We start from the raw sequence: 14956 nt of genomic DNA, 5'->3' as shown, positions 1-14956 counted from the left end.
CTCCCGACTGTATGTAATGAAACCTAAGATTACCTGGGGTACCGATGTAAGAAATAACACGTAAAAAAACTAAATACTGCATATTTTCCAAGGAACGCGAAGCGAGGCGGCCATCTCTTTTCGGCGCCGGAAGACGGATATTGCAGGAGTTTCCTCTTGAAATCAGACATGTCTGTGGTAAAGACAACTTGGTTGCTGATTGTCTCAAGGGTGGGCAGTTAAAAAGTTTTGTGTTTTGCATTTAACCAGTGCATTGCCATGGATCACAATTTATTTTGACTGCATGGTTTTCCGTATTGGAGATGAGTTTTGTTTGGGCTCGTTCCAAGGGGACCAGAGTTCTAGAAGCTAGTGGGTAAAAAATATTGTTTTTAATTGTTGACAGCCAGTGGACACCATGTTTATATTGGTGAAGGTGAAGCATTGTAGTTGATTTATAATGTGAATTGGAAGTTGTTTTCTGTTGGTAAACATTCTCTTAAGGTGTTACAGTCTTTGGTTTTTCCATTTATGTTTTGAGGTTTGGATTTTAGCACGTATAGCTCATTAGTACGTAGGGCGCACTGATTGGTGTCACCTTGTTAGTCAGTATGTGTTACACCTGTGCTGGCTTTTCCATCTCGTTAGTGGGAAGGGGTTTCACCTGAGCTGGTCCAGGTTTTATTTAAGAGTGTCTGGCCCAGTGCTCCAGTTGTCTTGATAGATGTGGAGAGTCAACACCTTTTAGTTGCTCCACCTTTTTGGTTTACTTCCTGCCTTTAAGTTTGGTGTGGGTTTTTCTTTTGTTTGCCTCTTCTTGGGCAGATTTAGTGGGTCTCATGGTGGGTGTCTTTTATGTCCCAGTTGTTGTTACTAGTCAACTTTCAGTGGACACTGAGCAAAACTGCAAGATTATGTTATAATACTTTTATTGCATCAAATGGTTGTTTTATGCAACAGAATAGAGTGTTCTTAGAACTATTGTGTCTGCGTTCTACTGAGGATGGGCCTCTGGGAGATAACACTGACAGGAGATTTACAATGTCTTTTGGGTGATAAAACCTAAAGAGACCGCATTCCAGAGCTTGAGTTAATGTTTCTGTTCTATATGGTACCAGGGAGAGATGACCCCAGGGCCAGACCCTGGTCTCTACACAAAGAGTACTGTTTTTACAGCAGATACTGTCTGCTGAGAATTATAAGTATATTTCATACAAATCTTAACCTTGTGACCCGTTCTATACATCTGTTGGTCATGTAGGTTGAAAGGGGTGTATCTTGGCTATAAAATACATTTGTCCCTTGGGTCGACCAGCCATCATTATCGTAGGGCACTCAATTGATTTATATTATATTTGTGCGTTGTATTGACCTGCTCCCTTATAAGTGAATAAAGATTTAGTTTAAGAATAATTCCGACTTCTGTGATAAGTTTGACTCATTTGATATTAAAGAAATGAACAACTACAATTGGCGACAGGAATGTGAATCTTCTCTTGGTGACCGCTCCTGACGACCTGGGTAAATGGTGCACAGGGATCCCTCTAACTTGGAATCTCAGGAGACCACACTTCGGAAATGGAGCAGACGGCACCACCTTTGATCTGAGAGGCAGCAAGCCGAGTGGATACCACATCTCAAACCTAGTTTTTTTTTTAAAGAATGAGAGCGAAACATGCAAAGTGGAGTTTTTAGAAAAGCCTTGTAGACTCTGAGTGTGTATTCCTGTGTGGAGGTGTAAACAGGGCCCAGTCAGGAGGCTATAAGTGTGTATTCCTGTGTGGAGGTGTAAACAGGGCCCAGTCAGCTAACTGGATGAAAACTAGAATCTGTGTTTACTAGTTAAGACCATTTATGATATAGTATAAGCTAGTAAGGTGCACCTGTAATTGTTTTAAACCTGGACCCCATTTTAGAAGTATTGAAAGATTTAAATGTATGAGTTGCATTATCCTAGGAACTAACCATGAGATAGAATTGTGAAAATAACACGTATGTTTGGGAATAGCATTGTTTGACTGTGATATGAGAGTTGTGTGACTGTGATATGAGAATTGCGAGACTGTGATATGAGAGGTGCGTGAGTCTTAATCTGACGTTTGGATAATAACGTATAGAAATATGCTTAATCAGATGATTGACATGTGGTTATAATAAGCTTTGATATAACGTTATCTTGGGGTTCTGTTCCTTCACTGCCATCATAGAAGATCACGGGGTGGTTTTGAGAGTGGGATGATATTTTAGAAAGCAGCGGAAGGTCTATAGTTCCTGGGAGGCTTGATTTTTGCCGTGGTCTCTGGGAGGTTAGAGAACCGTTGAAAATCCGGTCATTGTCCGGGAAACAAACGTTTATTTTTTGGTTCCGTTTGGAGAGCTGCTTCGTAGCTATGGAGAGTCCTTGAAAAAGCAAATAGAATGGTTGTCGTGAGTACCTAAGAATTTCTTACGTTTTATATGGATTCTGTGAATATATGAAAATATGAAACATTGTATGTGTGTATAATCGATTACTAGAGATTTGATAAAGTAATACTGGGAATATAATTAGATACAATTTAAACAACCCATATGTAGACGAATCCTTTAATGGATAATTTGATAAAGATGAGGTTTAAGCATTATTAAACTGTCTACAAAGTCTGGCCAATTGTCTCAGAAACTGATTGGAGTGTGTTCACTTTTGGGTAAATAATTGGATTTTCTCCATCCGGGTACTACATTTGAAATAAACTGCCCTTAAGGCCCAGTATGAGAGGAGTTGCTAGATTTATTGAATAAACATTTTTCCATAAAGTTAGAGTGAACCCCACCTTCTTCTTTGAAGAACCTTCATTAGTATGTTATACTATTATATAAATTATTTCGAGACATATTCAGAGCCAAACATCAACCCAACTTACCTTTTTAAATGTTGTCGTATTCAAAATTGGCACCAGCGTTTTCAGTTGTAATTGCGAAGTCGCCGGAAGAAGTTCAGCAACAATGGAGGTTCCATCGATGAACCCACCTTCTAACAAGTTCTTTGAAGAACCTTTTGGGACTGTTTTTCATTGACCAAGAACCCTACGGTTCTTAGGGGATCTGAGAACAATGAACCCTTCATTTTTCGACTCTCAGATTCAAAACATGCGGATTAGCATCAACGATCAAGTCAGCTGCTACTGCTGCTCCAATATAGTATGAGGTGAGACGGTGAACTGACGTTGAACCGGGCAGTCAGCTGCTGCTCCAATACAGTATGAGGTGAGACGGTGAACTGGGAAGTCAGTTGCTGCTGCTCCAATACAGTATGAGGTGAGACGGTGAACTGACGTTGAACCGGGCAGTCAGCTGCTGCTGCTCCAATACAGTATGAGGTGAGATGGTGAACTGACGTTGAACCGGGCAGTCAGCTGCTGCTGCTCCAATACAGTATGAGGTGAGACTGTGAACTGATGTTGAACCAGGCACTCAGCTGCTGCTGCTCCAATACAGTATGAGGTGAGACTGTGAACTGACGTTGAATCATAATGATTAAGTTAATTCAAATTCATTAGTGAAACTGTTAAAAATAGTATATGGCATATTAAATATATTAGGCTATTGTTATCATATAGAAACATCATGGAATATTGCACATCATATTAGCATCAACATACATTATTGTTTCATTCAATTTCACATAATAAGGATATTTCATATTTTCAAGTTCAGAAATCACCTGCTATGTAAAAGAGACAGAGGAATGCACTATGGTCAATGGTATCCGGGATCCTTGGGAAATCCCTACCCTAAACCCTGACCTTAATCCCCACCTTAACATTTTAAATGTCAACGTCAATGGGCTAGAGACGTCCCAAGGATGTATCTCTACCTGAAATACATGATCTAGGTGATTGATAGTTGGTATTCAGCAGTCATTTAGCCTAATTTACTTTAATGAACTACTAAAATAGATGATTTTGTCAGACTGCATAGACAGCAGCTCTACACTTTATTGACTGACTGATCCATTCATCCTTCCATCCCTCCTCAGCCTTCCTCTCCTCTGAAGACCGAGTGAGGGTGGAGCTCAGTCAGAGAGCTGTTGAGGGACTGGTTAGGAAGAACACTTCTACAGCCAGAGAGGTCACACATGGTTTAGATGGTAAATATTTATGTACCCTTAGCGGTTCATCACGTCAGCAAACGGAATATGTTCCATCATCTATGTTTATTTACATTAGTGCAAAATGTCCACTGATATTGGTATAATTTCTCACTCCTTTTGGCTGTATGAAACCAACACTGTATACCCTCAACATGGTTAAAACTATAATGTTGATATCATGGCTGGTCAGTCCTTGCATCCATAGGTCTGTCTATGAATTTGAATGTAGTTACATTTCTCCAACCCCATCATCTTATTACCAAAACAGTGTTTGAACTGCAGATTGGTTGATTGATGTGTTTTTTTTAAACAGAAACAAAATGGCTGCCCAGAGACTTGGTTTCATAAACAGCTGAGGGATAGGGGCTGGAGAAATGTAACCACTCTCAAAATTCATAGAGAAAGCTATTGTAGCAACCGTAACCCAACACTTAGCTACCTCATCAAGAAGTTCAGGCATCTTGGTGTAACAGTTATAAGGTGTTGGCTTGACAGTCGCTGGACCCAGGTTTGAGTTCAGCTCAGGGCTACCTCCTGAATTCACTACACTATGGATACAAGGACTGGCCATCCATGAGGTCAAAATTATCGTTTTAAACAGATTGACGCTATATAGTATATTCTAGAATTGCCAGTGAAGATTTCCTGTGGGGGTCAAATTGTTAGAGCTGTTGATAAGACATTGTATAATATTCAGCCAATTTTTTTTCATGCCATTACATCAATATAGCCTAACCAGAAGATAACATTTTTATTTTTTTCATGCCATTACGTTTAAAGCGAAACATACCTTGATTCAATAACATTCATGAATTGGTTTGAAACATTTTTTTTTAAAACCTTCTCAAAGTTGGTGCCTTGACGGATTTGTAAAAAATGGTTTGTCATAAAACACTTTTTAAATTTATTTAAATGTAACCTTTATTTAATTAGGCAAGTCAGTTAAGAACAAATTCTTATTTACAATGACTGCCTACCCCGGACGACGCTGGGCCAAGTGCGCCGCCCTATGGGACTCCCAATCACGGCCGGTTGTGATACAGCCTGGATTTGAACCAGGGTGTCTGTAGTGACACCTCAAGCACTGAGATGGTGGCCGCTGCACCACTCGGGAGCCCCAAAATCATGTTCTAGTGCTGTCCCCAACTAAAATACATCTTGGTCAACCAAGAGTCATCTGTTCTTTCTACCAATTGCCCCATGTGTTTTTATAAAATCAACTATATGTAATAATTTGTCTGATGCTTTAAGCATGCTATTTGATTAAATAATTAAGACACACAAACAACTAGAGGGAGCCAGTCATCAATATAACCTGACTAGAAGGAATTCGTAAATTCTGCTGTTATTCTCCTGAAGTTTCTGGTAATAGACTACACCAGCAGTCGGCAACCTTTTCCATTTGGTGCCAATTTATCTGACCATTTCTACCAATCTATGTGCCAGTTATGATTTTCATATGCACATTTTTGTGGAACAGTTTCGTTTAATTTATAATAGTATCTCAAAATCATTGTCTGTGATTAATCTACATTCTATCTAAATGAAAATTATACAAATCTAAAGGTAACTTTTATTGCCATTGCCAACTATGTCAAAATAGCCTACATAAAGCCAACAAATATAAACATTGCAGCCTGCAGGAAGACAATATCCTGATAAAAATAAATATCCTAGAAATCACATTGGCTGCACATGGCCTGTCTACAACAAACTTGAAACATTGTATCAACTATCCCTTGGGTTGTGCCATGGCGGAGATCTTTGTGGGCTATACTCGGCCTTGTCTCAGGATGGTAAGTTGGTGGTTGAAGTTATCCCTCTAGTGGTGTGGGGGCTGTGCTTTGGCAAAGTGGGTGGGGTTATATCCTGCCTGTTTGGCCCTGTCCGGGGGTATCATCGGATGGGGCCACAGTGTCTCCTGACCCCTCCTGTCTCAGCCTCCAGTATTTATGCTGCAGTAGTTTATGTGTCGTGGGGCTAGGGTCAGTTTGTTATATCTGGAGTACTTCTCCTGTCTTATCCGGTGTCCTATGTGAATTTAAGTATGCTCTCTCTAATTCTCTCTTTCTCTCTTTCTTTCTCTCTCTCGGAGGACCGAGAGGACCATGCCTCAGGACTACCTGGCATGATGACTCCTTGCTGTCCCCAGTCCACCTGGCCGTGATGCTGCTCCAGTTTCAACTGTTCTGCCTGCGGCTATGGAACCCTGACCTGTTCACCGGACGTGCTACCTGTCCCAGACCTGCTGTTTTCAACTCTCTAGACACAGCAGGAGCGGTAGAGATACTCTCAATGATCGGCTATGAAAAGCCAACTGACATTTACTCCTGAGGTTCTGACTTGTTGCACCCTCGACAACTACTGTGATTATTATTATTTGACCATGCTGGTCATTTATGAACATTTGAACATCTTGGCCATGTTCTGTTATAATCTCCACCCGGCACAGCCAGAAGAGGACTGGCCACCCCTCATAGCCTGGTTCCTCTCTAGGTTTCTTCCTAGGTTTTGGCCTTTCTAGGGAGCTTTTCCTAGCCACCGTGCTTCTACACCTGCATTGCTTGCTGTTTGGGGTATTAGGCTGGGTTTCTGTACAGCACTTTGAGATATCAGCTGATGTAAGAAGGGCTATATAAATACATTTGATTTGAACTATCAACTGGGTTGGCCCGAAAGGAGATAGCAAGCTTGCAACATTGTATAAAATATTCTGGTATAGTTTCTCGTGCCAGTGAGTTTAGGACAGACACAGCTGTCGGTTATTTGTGCAAAGGATAAGAAGTAATCAGGTATTTTATGACATTTCCACTGGATCACAGCATAACATTTTTCCCTTTCATGCCGAGTGGTTATCGAAAGGGTGAGAGCTGGAAATATTTTACGAAAATACTTTGAGGAACTATTGTCATTCGCAATTGATTTTGATTAGACTCTGTTTACTTGCTGTTGAGGTGAAGAAAACAATTACTTTGAGAAGCTCCTCAATTCATTAGTGGTGGTGCGTTAAGACAATCAGAAATACTATCAGACATCCCTAAATGGGCACATTTATAGGCCTAAATTTGCGCTCAGGCCAGGTAGACTAGTCCTACTTCTGTATGCGTAATCAGGTGTGCGTCCTTACTCAACATTGACAGGAGTGTTTAAAACAAAAGAAAATGAATAAATTGACAACTGATGCATCTTGTGGGGTCAGGTCAATTCAAATCAAATGTTATTGGTCACATACACATGGTTAGCAGATGTTGATGCGAGTGTAGCAAAATGCTTGTGCTTCTAGTTCCGACAATTCAGTAATGTCTAACAAGTAATCTAACAAATTCACAACTACCTTCTACACACAAATGTAAAGGAATGAATAAGAATATGTACATATAAATATATGGATGAGCGATGGCCGTGCGTCATAGGCAAGATGCAGTAGATGGTATAGAATACAGTATATACATATGAGATTAATAATGTTTACATATCCTACATTACTTAAGTGGCATTATTTAAAGTGACTAGTGATACCTTTTATTAAGTCCATTTATTAAGTGGCCAGAGATTGAGTCTGTATGTTGGCAGCAGCCTCTCTGTGTTCGTGATGGCTGTTTAACAGTCTGATGGCCTTGAGATAGTAGCTGTTTTTCAGTCTCTCGGTCCTAGCTTTGATGCAACTGTACTGACCTCGCCTTCTGGATGGTAGCGGGGTGAACAGGCAGTGGCTCGGGTGGTTGTTGTACTTGATGATCTTTGTGGCCTTCTTGTGACATCGGGTGGTGTAGGTGTCCTGGAGGGCAGGTAGTTTTCCCCCGGTGATGCGTTGAGCAGACCTGACCACCCTCTGGCGAGCCTTGCTTTTTTTGTACAATTATATTGACATTGTTGCCCTGCTTTTATAATATCCGGGTTCATTCTCAGATGTGCCAAACCAAATGTACTAGAGCATGACATTGGGGACTGGGCCCAGATCCAACAACATTTCTATCTAGTGAACCCTGAAAACAGAGAGAAGCTCCACAGTGAGGTGGGAAGTTACTACGGATATTGCAGGAGTTTCCTCTTGAAATCAGACATGTCCGTGGTCAGGACAACTTGGTTGCTGATTGTCTCAAGGGTGGGCAGTTAAAAAGTTTTGTGTTTAGCCAGTGCGTTGCCATGGATCACAATTTATTTTGACTGGATGTTTTTCTTTATTGGAGATTAGTTTTGTTTGGACTCGTTCCAAGGGGACGAGAGTTCTAGAAGCTAGTGAGTTTTAGGATTCTATAGAAAGAAAAAGGAGACAAATAATACTATTGTATATTATTATTTAGAAATATGTGTTTTTTCTTGTTTTTAATTGTTGACAGCCAGTAGACACAATGTTTATATTGTAGAAGGTGAAGCGTTGTAGTTGATTTATAATGTGAAATGGAAGTTGTTTTCTGTTGGTGGTGAACAAACTTGTCCAACAAAAATAGAGGATATATTTGTTCTTAATAAAGGGGAAGGTGTTACAGGCTTTGGTTTTTCCATTTGTGTTTTGAGGTTCGACTTTAGCCCGTAGGAAAGGGGAATACCTAGTCAGTTTACGACTGAATGCATTCAACCGAAATGTGTCTTCGGTGCACTGATTGGTGTCACCTCGTTAGTCAGTATGTGTTACACCTGTGCTGGCTTGTCCATCTCGTTAGTGGGAAGGTGTTTCACTTCAGCTGGTCCAGGTTCTATTTAAGAGTGTCTGGCCCAGTGCTCCAGTTGTCTTGATAGATGTGGAGAGTCAACACCTTTAGTTGCACTACTTATTTGGTTTGCTTCCTGTCTTTAAGTTTGGTGTGGGTTTTTCTTTTGTTTGCCTCTTCTTGGGCAGATTTAGTGGGTGTCTTATGTCCCAGTTGTTGTTACTAGTCAACTTTCAGTGGACACCCTCATAGTGTCTTTCAGAGCCCCTCCTAAAACCACACCTGTTTTGTTGGTTGTTGTTGTTAGTTCTCTCTTGCTGGAGAACATAACATAAAACATAACATAAAACAATGGAGAAAGACAAGATATTTTGGGTTGGATATTGCAGTGAATTGTTAATATTTTCATCGATGAAATTTACTTAGAATGCTCATTAGTCTTCCAGTTATTGTTTTTTTATCTTATGTTTGTCTATTAAATATTTCATGTTTTTTCCTGTGAAGCCATTGCGTGGCATCCATGTCTGAAATGTGCTGTATAAATAAAGCTTGATTTGATTTGAACATATGAACCCAATGACTGACCAACACTCTTGCAAAACCAATGAACAAATATGTGCAAAAGCAACACATATCTTGGTCCATCTTAGTATAAATGCAGTATATCTTCAGTATATCTTCCACTATGTCAAAATAGTGCTTGGTATGTAATTTTAGTATCACTTTTTAACCAACCCAGTTAATTTGTTGAAGATGAAAAATGTTGCAATCAACAATACGTCAAAGGATTCAACTACTGAAAACTGAAACAAATGGATCAAACAAATGGATCAAACAGATCAATCCCGCTTTTCCAGCCTGCTGAAGGCGTCGTGGAGTGGTAAACACCACCCCCGGCTCTACCAGGGGCTTGAGGTGGTCTCCCACAGCTCTGCTTATGTCATGTTCTGTGGCCTTGCTGTTCCATTCCTTGACTGCCCCTGCAACACAGAAAGAAACACATTTAGTAATTTTATATAAAACACTCAGGGCCGGTTTCACATTGAAGGCTTAAGCTTAGTCCCAGACTAAAATGCTTATTTGAGCTGTCTTAACTCAAAGCGACTTGCACAGACTTATCTTAAAATAGTTGTATATTTAGCCTGTTCTGGACTAAACAAAGCCGATTGCAAGAGGGAGGATTAGAGCTACTGTAAGACTAAATGGAAGCTTAAATGAATCTTTCAGAGGCAGGTTTAACTTCTGCTTCGTGCTGTTTGTGAGGGAGCCTGGACTATTTGGAATGTCTCAATGAAGACCAACATGCATTACAGAGGCCAGACCAGTACTTGTGGATAGGAGTAATCCATTAAATTACTTTGAGACCGCTTTCATATGTACAAAGAAAATGCATTGGAGATAATATCTTTGCTTGAGCCTAGACTTTCCTCTCTGTCTCAAAGAGGAAGGCCTTCACCTAATTCTCTCCAAGTTCTGATCACTTTGAGGAGTACCGTAACAACTGGTTTTCCATCAACTCCTGATGCTGAGGAGTACCGTAACCATAACAACTGGTTTTCCATCAACTCCTGATGCTGAGGAGTACCGTAACCATAGCAACTGGTTTTCCATCAACTCCTGATGCTGAGGAGTACCGTAACAACTGGTTTACCATCAACTCCTGATGCTGAGGAGTACCGTAACCATAACAACTGGTTTACCATCAACTCCTGATGCTGAGGAGTACCGTAACCATAACAACTGGTTTACCATCAACTCCTGATGCTGAGGAGTACCAGAACCATAACAACTGGGTGTCCATCAATGTTCAGGGTGGATGCACTCCTCATTTAGAGTTCTCAAACATTGTTGCCTGTTGGAAAGATGCAACTCAGGACTGAAGGATTTCCCTCAACTCTTCACTGGTCTCAGTTTCAGAGAGGACAACATAGTGGACAACTACTTGGTGACAGTGGATATTAGGGTAAGAAACATGGTCTACTAATAGTTAATTCATAATAATATGGTCAGAGGATATTAGGGTGAGAAACATGGTCTACTAATAGTAACTACATAGTAATATGGTCTACTAATAGTTACTACATAGTAACATGGTCAGAGGATATTAGGGTGAGAAACATGGTCTACTAATAGTTACTACATAGTAACATGGTCTACTAATAGTTACTATATAGTAATATGGTCTACAATTAGGTACTACATAGTAATATGGTCAGAGTATGTTAGGGTGAGAAACATGGTCTACTAATAGGTACTACATAGTAATATGGTCTAATAGTTACTACATAGTAACATGGTCTATTAATAGTTACTACATAGTAATGTTTACTAATAGTTACTACATAGTAATATGGTCTACTAATAGTTACTACACAGTAATATGGTCTAATAGTTACTACATAGTAACATGGTCTACTAAGTTACTACATAGTAATATGTTTACTAATAGTTACTACATAGTAATATGTTTACTAATTGTTACTACATAGTAACATGGTCTACTAATAGTAACTACATAGTAATATGGTCTACTAATAGTTACTACATAGTAATATGGTCTAATAGTTACTACATAGGAACATGGTCTACTAAGTTACTACATAGGAATATGTTTACTAATAGTTACTACATAGTAATATGTTTACTAATAGTTACTACATAGTAACATGGTCTACTAATAGTAACTACATAGTAATATGGTCTACTAATAGTTACTATATAGTTATATGGTCTACAATTAGGTACTACATAGTAATATGGTCAGAGTATGTTAGGGTGAGAAACATGGTCTACTAATAGGTACTACATAGTAATATGGTCTAATAGTTACTACATAGTAACATGGTCTATTAATAGTTACTACATAGTAATGTTTACTAATAGTTACTACATAGTAATGTTTACTAATAGTTACTACATAGTAATATGGTCTACTAATAGTTACTACATAGTAATATGGTCTAATAGTTACTACATAGTAACATGGTCAGAGGATATTAGGGTGAGAAACATGGTCTACTAATAGTTACTACATAGTAACATGGTCTACTAATAGTTACTATATAGTAATATGGTCTACAATTAGGTACTACATAGTAATATGGTCAGAGTATGTTAGGGTGAGAAACATGGTCTACTAATAGGTACTACATAGTAATATGGTCTAATAGTTACTACATAGTAACATGGTCTATTAATAGTTACTACATAGTAATGTTTACTAATAGTTACTACATAGTAATGTTTACTAATAGTTACTACATAGTAATATGGTCTACTAATAGTTACTACATAGTAATATGGTCTAATAGTTACTACATAGTAACATGGTCTACTAAGTTACTACATAGTAATATGTTTACTAATAGTTACTACATAGTAATATGTTTACTAATAGTTACTACATAGTAATATGGTCAGAGTATATTAGGGTGAGAAACATGGTCTACTAATAGTTACTACATAGTAATATGGTCTAATAGTTACTACATAGTAACATGGTCTACTAATAGTTATTACGTAGTAAAATGGTCTACTAATAGTTACTACATAGTAATATGGTCTACTAATAGTTACTACATAGTAATATGGTCTACTAATAGTTACTACATAGTAATATGGTCTACTAATAGTTACTACGTAGTAACATGGTCTACTAATAGTTACTACGTAGTAACATGGTCTACTTATAGTTACTACATAGTAGCATGGTCTACTAATAGTTACTACATAGTAATATGGTCAGAGGATATTAGGGTGAGAAACATGATCTACTAATAGTTACTACATAGTAACATGGTCTACTAATAGTTACTACATAGTAATATGGTCTACTAATAGTTACTACATAGTAACATGGTCTACTAATAGTTACTACATAGTAACATGGTCTACTAATAGTTACTACATAGTAATATGGTCTACTAATAGTTACTACGTAGTAACATGGTCTACTTATAGTTACTACGTAGTAACATGGTCTACTAATAGTTACTACATAGTAATATGGTCTACTAATAGTTACCACATAGTAACATGGTCAGAGGATATTAGGGTGAGAAACATGGTCTACTAATAGTTACTACATAGTAACATGGTCTACTAATAGTTACTACATAGTAACATGGTCAGGGGATATTAGGGTGAGAAACATGGTCTACTAATAGTTACTACATAGTAACATGGTCTACTAATAGTTACTACATAGTAACATGGTCTACTAATAGTTACTACATAGTAAAATGGTCTACTAATAGTTACTACATAGTAAAATGGTCTACTAATAGTTACTACATAGTAACATGGTCTACTAATAATTACTACATAGTAATATGGTCAAAGTAACTTTTCATTCACTCCAGACATAAATCCCACAACAGCTGAGCAGCAAAGATACAACAGAGCTCATATCCACACGAGAGGGATGGTCGAGCGTATGTTTGGAGTATGGAAAAATTGATTCCAGTGTTTTCACAATACACTTGGTGTCAAGCCAAGAAGATGCTGCAAGGTGATCATTGCTACAGCTGTGATGCACAACTACCTGAAGCAGCATGGCTGTCCTGATCCTCCCATGATCAGCATCAAGCAGATGTACCCATGGCTGTCCTGATCCTCCCATGATCAGCACCAAGCAGATGTATCCATGTCTGTCCTGATCCTCCCATGATCAGCATCAAGCAGATGTACCCATGTCTGTCCTGATCCTCCCATGATCAGCATCAAGCAGATGTAGCCATGGCTGTCCTGATCCTCCCATGATCAGCATCAAGCAGATGTACCCATGTCTGTCCTGATCCTCCCATGATCAGCATCAAGCAGATGTTCCCATGGCTGTCCTGATCCTCCCATGATCAGCATCAAGCAGATGTATCCATGTCTGTCCTGATTCTCCCATGATCAGCATCAAGCAGATGTACCCATGACTGTCCTGATCCTCCCATGATCAGCATCAAGCAGATGCCATGCAGACCATGGCTGAGGCAGATGTGCCCGTGGCTGAGGCAGATGTGCCCGTGGCTGAGGCAGGTGTGCCCGTGGCTGAGGCAGGTGTGCCCGTGACTGAGGCAGGTGTGCCCGTGGCTGAGGCAGGTGTGCCCGTGACTGAGGCAGGTGTGCCCGTGACTGAGGCAGGTGTGCCCGTGACTGAGGCAGGTGTGCCCGTGACTGAGGCAGGTGTGGCTGAGGCAGATGTGTCCGTGGCGGAGGCAGATGTGCCCGTGGCGGAGGCAGATGTGCCCGTGGCGGAGGCAGATGTGCCCATGGCTGAGGGAGATGTGTCCATGGCTGAGGCAGATGTGTCCATGACGGAGGCAGATGTGTCCATGGCGGAGGCAGATGTGTCCATGGCTGAGGGAGATGTGTCCATAACGGAGGCAGATGTGCCCATGACGGAGGCAGATGTGCCCGTGGCGGAGGCAGATGTGTCCATGGCGGAGGCAGATGTGTCCATGGCTGAGGGAGATGTGTCCATGACGGAGGCAGATGTGTCCATGACGGAGGCAGATGTGTCCATGGCTGAGGGAGTCAATGACCAACGAGGACTTGCACAAGGAGTTGCTTCACATTGCAGCACTTCAACTAGATGAGATGCATTTACATATGGAATGTGTTCATTATGGCTTATTTTTGCTCTGATAATGTTTGTTCTGTACAAAATTCAAATAGTGTGCAACAAAATTAAATGAGTGACTAAACCAAGGCTGGTTTCAAATGTAGAAAATACTCTCTCATGAATATCCAAATGACAAAACATTTATATTTTTTATATATCATATTGTTCACCATGGCTGGTAATCACTATTGTCTCATTACTGTCTCTTTGTTGGATCATACCTCTCTCTTCCAACTTCATATCCAGTTCAACCTGTAGAATTCTCATTTCATGTTCTTCCTTCAGATATTTCATTTTATGCTCATGAAATTATCTGGTTAACGTTTCATGCATGTTCATCTTTGTTTTCTGCTAAAAGGTGGTGGCAGCATCTTCTCTCAGGGATGTTATAGCAGATGTGGAGGGAACCAGAATGTTATGAAGAGTGATCAGATGAATTGCAATTAATTGCAAAGTCCCTCTTTGCCAAGCAAATGAACTGAATCCCCCAAAAACATTTCCACTGCATTTCAGCCCTGCCACAAAAGGACCAGCTGACACCATGTCAGTGATTCTCTCGTTAACACAGGTGTGAGTGTT

Source organism: Salvelinus alpinus, chromosome 20, assembly GCF_045679555.1.
Source record: "Salvelinus alpinus chromosome 20, SLU_Salpinus.1, whole genome shotgun sequence".
In the NCBI taxonomy this organism is placed as follows: domain Eukaryota; kingdom Metazoa; phylum Chordata; class Actinopteri; order Salmoniformes; family Salmonidae; genus Salvelinus; species Salvelinus alpinus.
This window is presented reverse-complemented; position numbering follows the sequence as displayed.